Here is a 9,282-nt window from a genome sequence, read left to right as displayed (position 1 = left end):
AGGCCCACATGTGAATGATTGCAGGAAGAAAGAAATTAACACACCCCTCCAGAGGCAGCCCAGAACCAGGAAATGTCTGACTTTATTCCCTCCCCTTTTAGTGTAAAAGAAATCTGAATTCTAACTCAGGCAAAACGGTTCTTTGGTGCACAGGTGGGCCCACCTTCTTCTTGGTTTGCCATCTTTCCAAGTAAAGTTGCTATTCTTTGCCCCCAAAACTCATCTCTTCATTACTGACCTGTCGTGTGGTAAGCAGTATGAGCTTAGACTTTGTAACACCAAGATAGATCACAGCCCAGTGAGAAAGACAGCCTTGTAATGCAGCCACACACGGCACACCAAGGTTCTAATGGGTGGGCAGCCTGTGGTCATATGAGAATCCTTGCTTTAGAAGAAGCCAAACAGGAACTATAACCAACATCCTGTAATAGAGCGCGTGCTCCGTTGCTCAGTCATGTCTGACTCTTTGCAGCCCCATGGACTGTAATCTGCCAGGCTCCTCTGTCCACGAGATTATTTCAGGCAAGAATACTGGAGTGGGTTGCCATTTCCTCCTCCAGGGGATCTTCCCAACCCAGAGATTGAACTCTCGTCTCCTGCATCTCCTGCACTGGCAGGTGGATTCTTTACCACTGAGCCACCCGGGAAGCCCATCCTACAATAAACCATAATACAAAAGAATATAAAAAAGAATGTGTACATATGTATAACTGAATTGCGTTATTGTACACCTGAAAGTAACACAATATTGTAAATCAACTACACGTCAATTAAAAAAAAAGCAGATTTCAGCAGAGATAAAAGATGGAGAGATGGAGAGACAGACACAAAGACAGAGGTAAGAGACAGCTGACAATGTTTCTTGAGCCCCTGGATACAGCAGCTTGAAACTGCAGACAATTCAGGTTTCCACATGAACTGAGTCCCCCGACCCCTTCAAACCTTTGCCACTTTGGACTGGAATTTTGTTACTTACCACCAAATGAGTGCCATAAATACATTAATATTGTTGGTATGTAAGTGTCATTTTCATAAAGTTAAAACATGACATTCAAATATAATAGTGAACCCATGTCAGAGGTTCACTAAGCTTATTAATAAGGAAGGCAGCAGAGTGGGGGGATGGATTCGAGGAAGCATGCAAGATAGAGTCTGTATAGATATTGAAAGAAAGAATGCTGGAACTTTTTTTTTTTTTTTGACTGCTTCGTGTGACACGCAGGATCTTGGTTCTCTGACCAGGGATCGAACACATGCCCCCTGCAGTGGAAGTGCAGAGTCCCAACCAGTGAACCACCAAAGAAGTCCCCACGTTTTCACTTTAGAAAGACATCTCAGGTATTGGCAGGTAAGTTGTTGGAGATGGGAAGGTGGTGAAGTCGGAGGCTCACAAAGAGACAGGAGGGCTTGGTACTAGTTAAGAGCCTTCAACTGAATCCCAGGCCAGAGACACTTTGTGAGCTCCTGGATACAGCCATGCCTGAAGCTAGGAAAAGTTCACAGCCTTCCCAATTAAGCCATCCTGAACAGGATGCTACAGAGGAGCTAGTGAACAGGGGAAATAATGGAAAGACATTGATGTGATGGAACCTGTTAGCTGATGTCAAAGGTAAGAGAGGCAATGTTATCCTAATGCCATATGGATTTCTGATTTGTTTTAATGGGTAGAGGAAACGGTCTAAGATGAGGTGTTTAACTAAAATTAGAACTGGATTAGGACCCAGTGGTGCCCTCCATGGTACACATCCTTTCTGTGTGTATCATTTCTTATTTGTAAGAAATAGGCTTCATTCAGCCCTCTTGACCTTCCCTGAGTTCCAAAGGGCAGATTTAGATAGTTGCCTATCAGGGAAGGGAAAGAAAGTGTGTTGCCAGCCTCCTCTGTTCATGGAATTCTCCAGGCAAGAATGCTGGAATGGGTAGCCATTCCCTTCTCCAGGAGATCTTCCTGACCCAGGGATTGAACCTGGGTCTCCTGCATTGTAGGCAGATTCTTTACGATCTGAGCCACCAGGGAAGCCCAGGGGATACAGAAACAAGCAAGAAGCAGCCAAGAAACAATAGTGTAGACTTGGGGTAGAGTCCTGGTTCCACCTCAAACAATATCTTTGGGTTCTTCTGCAGACACAAAGGCCCCCACCCAGGTGGATAACTTCAGGATTCCTGGAGCATCACCCTGTTACCTCACTACCAACCAATCAGAAGAAAGTCACACCTCCTGCAGCCCTCACCTAAATTTTGCCTATGAGAATTCTCCTAACAACCATCAGTGAGTTTGAGTTCTCTGAGCATGAGCCACCTATTCTCCTTGCTTGGCCCTACAGTTAATCTTTCTCTGCTTCAAACTCTGACATTTTGGTTTGTTTGACCTCACTGTGTCGGGCGCACGAACTTGCCTTGGGTAATAGAACCTCTCTGGTTGCTCAGTCTGGTGAGAGAGAGAAACACAAAACAAGGGAGTGACAGTCCTTATTCAGAGGCACAGTGCCTTACCTTTTTCTTCATTTCCATCAACAGGGCTTTGTGAAGAACACACCCATACTGACTAGGCCACATGCTGGCTTACATTGCTCTACTTCTGAGTTAAATGCTCCAAGGCTTAAATTTCAGTTCTGTGCCCGCCCTCAACAAGAGATTGAATTTTTCTATCTCTGTTTCTTCATCTTGAATCATGATTTATGAGATGCACCTCCATCAAGGCCGTGAAGACACAACAAAGCCCAAGGGCTCTGCATGATGCCTGGTCCATGATAAGTGCTTTATAAGGGGTGGAAATTACCATGATCATTCTGGGTTCTCCAAACAGACAAACATTTTTTTGACTAACTGGCTTGTGACATGGATTGTTTCTTTCCAATTTAAGATGCTTTCTTTTCACAGAAGTTTAAAAAATAATAAAAGGGTAATTACCATTGGGTAGGTAATTACTATGCTGTGCTTGCTCTATGATTAAATAAAAATGTTTTGCATATAAGTTAGTGTTGCCGCTATTAGCAGTATTGATATATTAGTTATACAATAATTTTTAATTTAACAGCATGTGCAGGTTCTGGGGAGGGCAGCCTCCCAGGAAAGAAGAGGGGCCCTTGACCACATTGTCCCCACTGCAGGAGGTCCAGGGACTGGGACTCCGAACTTCCACTGCAGGGATAAGGGTTCAATCCCTGGTCGGGGAACTAAGACCTCCCACATGCTATGCCACGCAGACAAAAAAGAAAGGAAAAAAAAATGCTGCTTTTCCAAAACCACTGCCGTTTTACTGGTGGTAGCAAAGCAAGTTTGATAAAGAGTAAAGAAAGCTCTGCATGCAGAGCCCTGGCCACCTGTAGGCTTGAATATTTTCTATTAAGATTTTTTAAAAGGGGAAAGGACAGACAGTGCACACAGGACCCTAGGCTGAACTCTTTCAGAATTTGGCTCATGTAGTCAGTTCCCTGAGTCTGTTTTCTTGGGGCTGTTATGTTAGCCTTCTCTAGAGAATGGAACGAATAGAAAGTGTGTGTATATATATAGATATAGATATCGATATGGATATAGATAGAGAGAGACATTTATCTTAAGAAATTGGCCCATGCAATTACAGAGGCTGGCAAGCCTCAAATCCGCAGGATTGGCTGGCAGGCTGGATACCCTGAGAAGAGCCAGTGTTGCAGTTCAGGTCTGAAGGCTGTCTGCTGGCAGAATTCCCTCTTGCTCTGGGGAGGTTGGTCTCTGTGCTAGTCAGGGCTTCACCTCATTCAAGGCCCACCCACATGATGGAGAGCCTCCTGCTATACCCAAAGTTCACCGATTTAAGTGTTCATGTCATCCAAATAACACTTTCACAGAAACACTCAGAGTAATGTTTGACTAAATATCTGGGCACTGTTACCCAGCCAAGTTGACACATATAATTAACCATCACATATGCATTAACCAGACCAAGATTCTAGATACACAAAACTGAGAGCCAGACCTTAAAACATAGTAACCACATCATGCCACTGTCCTCCATGAGGAATCCTATGGAGGATTCTTTGACATCTCTGTGACATCTTTCCAAATGGGTGATGGGAATATCACCAAATCTTTGTCAGAGTTGATGAGACACAGAAACCTTTTAGCTTCCTGTTTCCTAAAACGTGTTATGATGACATAAAATCTCTACAGTTACTTTTGTTTACTTTTTAAAATTTTTATTTATTTTGGCTGTTCTGGGTCTTTTTGCTGCATGGGCTTTTCTCTAGTTGCGGTGAGTAGGGGCTATTCTTCTTTGGGGTGCATGGGCTTCTCATTTGTGATGGCTTCTCTTGTTGCATAGCACAGGCTCTAGGGTATGTGGGGTTCAGTACTTGGAGCTCCCGGGCTATAGAGCACAGGCTCAATAGTTACGATACTTGGGCTTTGTTGCCCCAAGGCATCTGGGATCTTCCCAGATTAGGGATTGAACCCACGTCTTCTACATTGGCAGGTGGATTCATTACCCCTGAGTCACCAGGGAAGCCCTCTATAGTTATTAGCAAGGAGGGGGCCCCAGGCAGAAACAAGCTTGAGAAACCTTGGGTTAACCAAAGCTGTGTTAGTTACTCAGTTCTGTCTAACCGTTTGCGACACCATGGACTATAGCATGCCAGGCTCCTCTGTCCATGGGATTCTCCAGGCAAGGATACTGGAATGGGTTACCATGCTCTTCTCCAGGGGATCTTCCTGACTCAGGGATGGAACCTGGGTCTCCTGTATTGCAGGCAGACTCTTTACTATCTGAGCCACCAGGGAAGGGTCCTAACTAAAGTTAGGTAGGTGTCTTTAATGGGACTTTCAGAGGCTGTAATATACAAATGTGTAGCCTGCTGTGAGTCTCCAAGAGGAAGCTCTCACTTCAGAGTTCCCTAAACGTTTCCTGACCAGAGCTCCTCTGGGGCAGCTGCATAGGAGACAAGGGTGAGGCAGGTCACACTCTGAGGGACATCTCATCCACAGTGTAAGGAACTGAGACTTAAGCGATAAAATCTCTTGTCCAGGTGGCATGTTTCAGAGTGAAAGCAAAATACCACATTCCTGAAGCACAGCCCTGCGCTCCGACCATGTGGCCGAGGTGAGATCTAGTCCCTGTTCTAAAAGCAGGAGACACCAAGCACAGCTTTGGTTGAGGCTAATTAGTTAGGAAGATCAGACTGGAATCCTGGTCTCTTGAATTTCAGTCTGGAACAAAAAAAGAAAGCCCGCAGCATTGAGGCACTCAGAACTGCAGACAAGAGTGATATTTTTAGTGCCTTTAGGTGACCCCTGGGAAGATGAATCACTGCTATGGCACGCCTGGTCAAAAGATTCCACTTAAGCCAAGCATGAACTCCCAGCACCAGCGGATGCTGGAGACGATTCAAAGGGTCAGGCCACACCCTAGGACTTCCTGCCTCCCATCAACAGGAAGTGCACGGATGAGGTAGGTTCACTTTCCCTGGGATGCAGCAGGTATGTGGCCCTGCAGAGATTTGCTCGGAGACCTCGCCAGCCTTCTCAAGCCCAAGTCTTTCGCTACTCCCTGGTTGAGTTGGACTTTAACCAGAGGGACGCCCCATAGTTCAGGTTTGGTCAGTGCAAACCGGGCGCAGCTGTTGGGGATCTGGCAAGACTCGTAGCTCAGGAAAGCCTGCGGGAGCAGAAAGGAGACAGAACCATCTAGAGAGCAGTGATCCTCAGTCGAGCTTGCCTTAGACTCCCTAAGTAAGTGTTAGTTGCTCAGTCGTGCCTGACTCTTTGCAACCCCATGGACTGCAGCCCACCAGGCTCCTCTGTCCATGAGATTTTCCAGGCAAGGATACTGGAGTGGGTTGCCATTTCCTTCTCCCAGTGGATCTTCCCAATCCAGGGATCGAACCCGGGTCTCCTGCACTACAGGCAGATTCTTTACTGACTGAGCTACAAGGAAGCCCCTTAGACTTCCTAGGAGGGTTCATGAAAACACACATTGCTGGGCTCCACCCCAGGAGTGGCTGAGTCAGTGGATCTGGGGTGGGACCTGAGAATCTGCGTTCCCAAGTTTCCTGGGATGCAGATACTGCTGATCCAAGAACCGCTGTTTGAGGACTGCTGCTCTAGAGCGCCCTCTGAAGGATACCCCGAGGTCTGCACACAGAATTGCTCCCTTGGCCGGCCTGAAATCAAGGCTACTTTTTTTTAAATGCTACCCTTTTTTAAAAAAATTCTTTTTAAAAGAATGCTTACCCTTTAAAAAAATATTATTTATTTATTTCTCGCTGCACTGGGTCTTCGCTGCGGCACAGGCTTTCTCCAGTTCCATGGAGCTAGTCTCAGATGTGGTGTTCCAGCTCCTCATAGTAGAACTCAGGCTCTAAGGTCTCCAGGCTCAGTAGCTGTGGCGCACGGGCTTAGTGGCCCTGTGGCATGTGGAATCCTCCCAGATCAGAGACAGAACCTGTGTCTCCTGCACTGGGAGCTCGGAGACTTAACCACTGGATGACCAGGGAAGTCCTATTCTTACTTTTTTAGAACCCCAATTTTAGAACCTAAGAAGGGGGGTTTCTAGTCTGAATCTCAACCTATAGTTATCTGGGAGACCAATACACAAAACTCAGAGAATGGGGTGAACTACTTACTATTTTCATTTTTTAATTAAAATATTCATTTATTTGGCCATGCTGGGTCTTTGTTGCAGCATGTCAACTCTTAGTTGCCGCTTGTGGGATGTAGTTCCCTGACCAGGGATCGAACCTGCCATTAGGAGCTCAGAGTCTTAGCCACTGGATTGCCAGCAAAGTCTCTGGGGTGAGGTATTGCTTTGGTATTTTAAACAAATGTATTGAGATATAATTCATACATCATTCAATTCAATGACTTTTCATACAGTCACAGACATGTGCAACCACAAACACTTGTCAATTTTAGGGTATCTTCATCACCACAGAAGAAACCCATATCCTTTAACTCCTGCACCCCTATCTTCTCGCATCACACCCCTCCCCTAGCCCTAAGCAAACACTAACCCACTTTCTGTCTCTGAATTTGCCTGTTCTGACCACTGCCTGTAAACAGAATTGCACAATATGGTGCCCTTTGTGCCTGCTTCTTCAGCTCAGCATAGTATTTTCGAGGCTTCATCCATGTCACCCACGTCATGCTTCATTTCTGTTCATTGACTGATATTCCGTTCTCTGGTATTTGCACCCCAGCAGTGCCTTCTGGGGGCGTAACACCCTATGCAGGTAATGTACATGGTGGCCATTTTCAAGGCGTTGAAAGAGCTGGGTGTGAGCTGGCCAACTTAGGTTAAAATCCAGCTCCAGGAGAAGCAGGTGCCTCTGGGGTCCAACATGGACCCTCTGCCCTCCTCTGATTCTGCTCCAGGGCTGGCCACACGCTGACAGGATGCCCCTGTGTCACACGTGGGGCTTCTTTCTGCCCCAGGGAAGGAGGGAGGGAGCTCTCTGAACAGCTGGCTCTGTGAGCAGGGCAGCCCTGGATGGACATCACCGGGGCCTCTGGGAGCACCCACCCTCCTTCCTTGGGCAGATGTGTGAGGACACATGGGCTGCTGTGGGGCTTTCCAGTTCATTGATGCCCCTTGAAAAAGGTGCCATCTCTGTCACCCCTCAACCTCCAACCTAGGGCATCTTTGCTTTTGCCCCCATGTAGGATCTTAATTCCCCGACCAGGGATCAAACCCATGCCCCCAGAACTGGGAGTTCAGAGTCTTAACCATGGGACTACCAGGGAAGTCCATGGTGGTCGCTTGTGATGCTCTCAAGGAGCAGGATACGGCAGCCATGTGGCTGTTGCTAGTCAGGCCTGGGACACTTGCCCTGGGAGACTTTGGCTTCCAGATAAGAAACTTGGTAAAGAAAGACCTGGAGACAGAGAAGGTAGATTCTTGGTGGCTCAGATAGTAAAGAATCTGCCTACAATGCAGGAGATATGGGTTCGATCCCTGGGTTGGGAAGATCCCGTGGAGAAGGAAATGGCAACCCATTCCAGGATTCTTGCCTGGTAAATTCCACGGACAGAGGAGCCTGGTGGGCTACAGTCCACGGAGTTGCAAAGAGCGACTAACCCTACTACTCTGGGGGAGAGAGACCAGTGGGATGGGGGAAGCAGAGCAGAGAGAAAAAAATGAGGGGGGAGGGGCCCCAGCTGTCTCAGGCCCTGACATGTAGTGAGTCCTGGGGAGCTCCTATCTGGCTATGACTGTGAGACCCAGGAGAGTGCTATTTCCATCAGCCCAGTCAACCCTCAGATTCATCACCAAAAATAACTGCTATGGCTTTAAGCCACAGCTTGGGGTGACTCAATACTCAGTCATAGATAAAGCCCCCTGTGAGCAGCTTTTCCTCCTTCCTGGTCTCGCTCGGCTTCCTGGGCTGTGAGACCAGCTCCCCAGGTCAGCCACCTGCCTCCAAGTCCTTGTCTAAGGTTCTCTCTCTGTTCAAGAGAACCCAAAAGGACGTGGACCTTCTGGGGAGGTGAGGTAGTTCAATGTGGGTAATATAATTAGCCCGAGATTTGGGTGCATCATCTGGAAAATGGGAGGCATCTCATTTCTAACCTAAGATTCTTCTGGAAGTAAAAGAATCAAGGAGAATTTACCATCTGTTAGTTGGTATCCCATCTGGGGCAGCTCAGTGGCTCAGAGGCAAATCTGAGGCAGGTTCTTCCCACCATTCTCCCAAAGCTGAATTACCAAAGGCTCAGGGAAGTGACGCCCAACCACAGTGTCTGGGCTTGTCTGCTTGCTGGTGGAGGCTTTGAAACCCCTGCAGGGCATCAGAGCTATCTATTTGCCTCTTCTTGGGCCCTAAGGGTGGTAAAGGAACTCTGTTCTTACAGAAATGCTATTGTATCTTTCTGATAAAGATAACCCATTGCTTGTTTTTCTTTTCTAATCAGATTATCCCAACGGACACAAATTTAAGGAAATAGTTTCATTTCAGGTCAGAGGACTTAGGGCTGTCATCAAGAAACTGAATGAAACTTCTGGTAAAATACAGTAATTAGGAGCATAGTGAGAGCTGACTGGGAATGCCCTTGCCTCCCATGACACCGAAAGGCAGTCTGGTTAATTTCCAAATTATATTTGGGCTCAACATGCAAAGGGGCTCTTTTTCATTTGGGCAGAGAAAATAGGACTGAAGATTACTATAATAACCACACAAGACTAGGGCTTTAATTATAAAATAAGCCATACCCTAGCAGGCAAATCATTTTTAATGTGTTTCGAGAATTGAATACTTTATGGAGTTAAAAACAGAAGGGGAAAAAAACTTCAACATGCAGGAAATTAAGAAGAGA

At 46.6% G+C, this 9,282-nt stretch overlaps 1 long non-coding RNA gene across 1 annotated transcript; it reads left to right on the top strand.

The window, feature by feature from the left end:
- The first annotated feature begins 1,226 nt into the window (after positions 1-1,226).
- On the top strand, positions 1,227-2,971 carry LOC104974744 (uncharacterized). The gene is made up of 3 exons (XR_812587.4): positions 1,227-1,348; positions 2,125-2,269; positions 2,518-2,971. It is a non-coding gene; the product is annotated as an uncharacterized lncRNA (long non-coding RNA).
- Positions 2,972-9,282: the final 6,311 nt, after the last annotated feature.

This window comes from Bos taurus, chromosome 18 (genome assembly GCF_002263795.3).
Source record: "Bos taurus isolate L1 Dominette 01449 registration number 42190680 breed Hereford chromosome 18, ARS-UCD2.0, whole genome shotgun sequence".
NCBI classification, from domain to species: domain Eukaryota; kingdom Metazoa; phylum Chordata; class Mammalia; order Artiodactyla; family Bovidae; genus Bos; species Bos taurus.
Note: the sequence above shows the minus strand (reverse complement) of the source record. Positions and strands in the feature narration are given on the sequence as shown.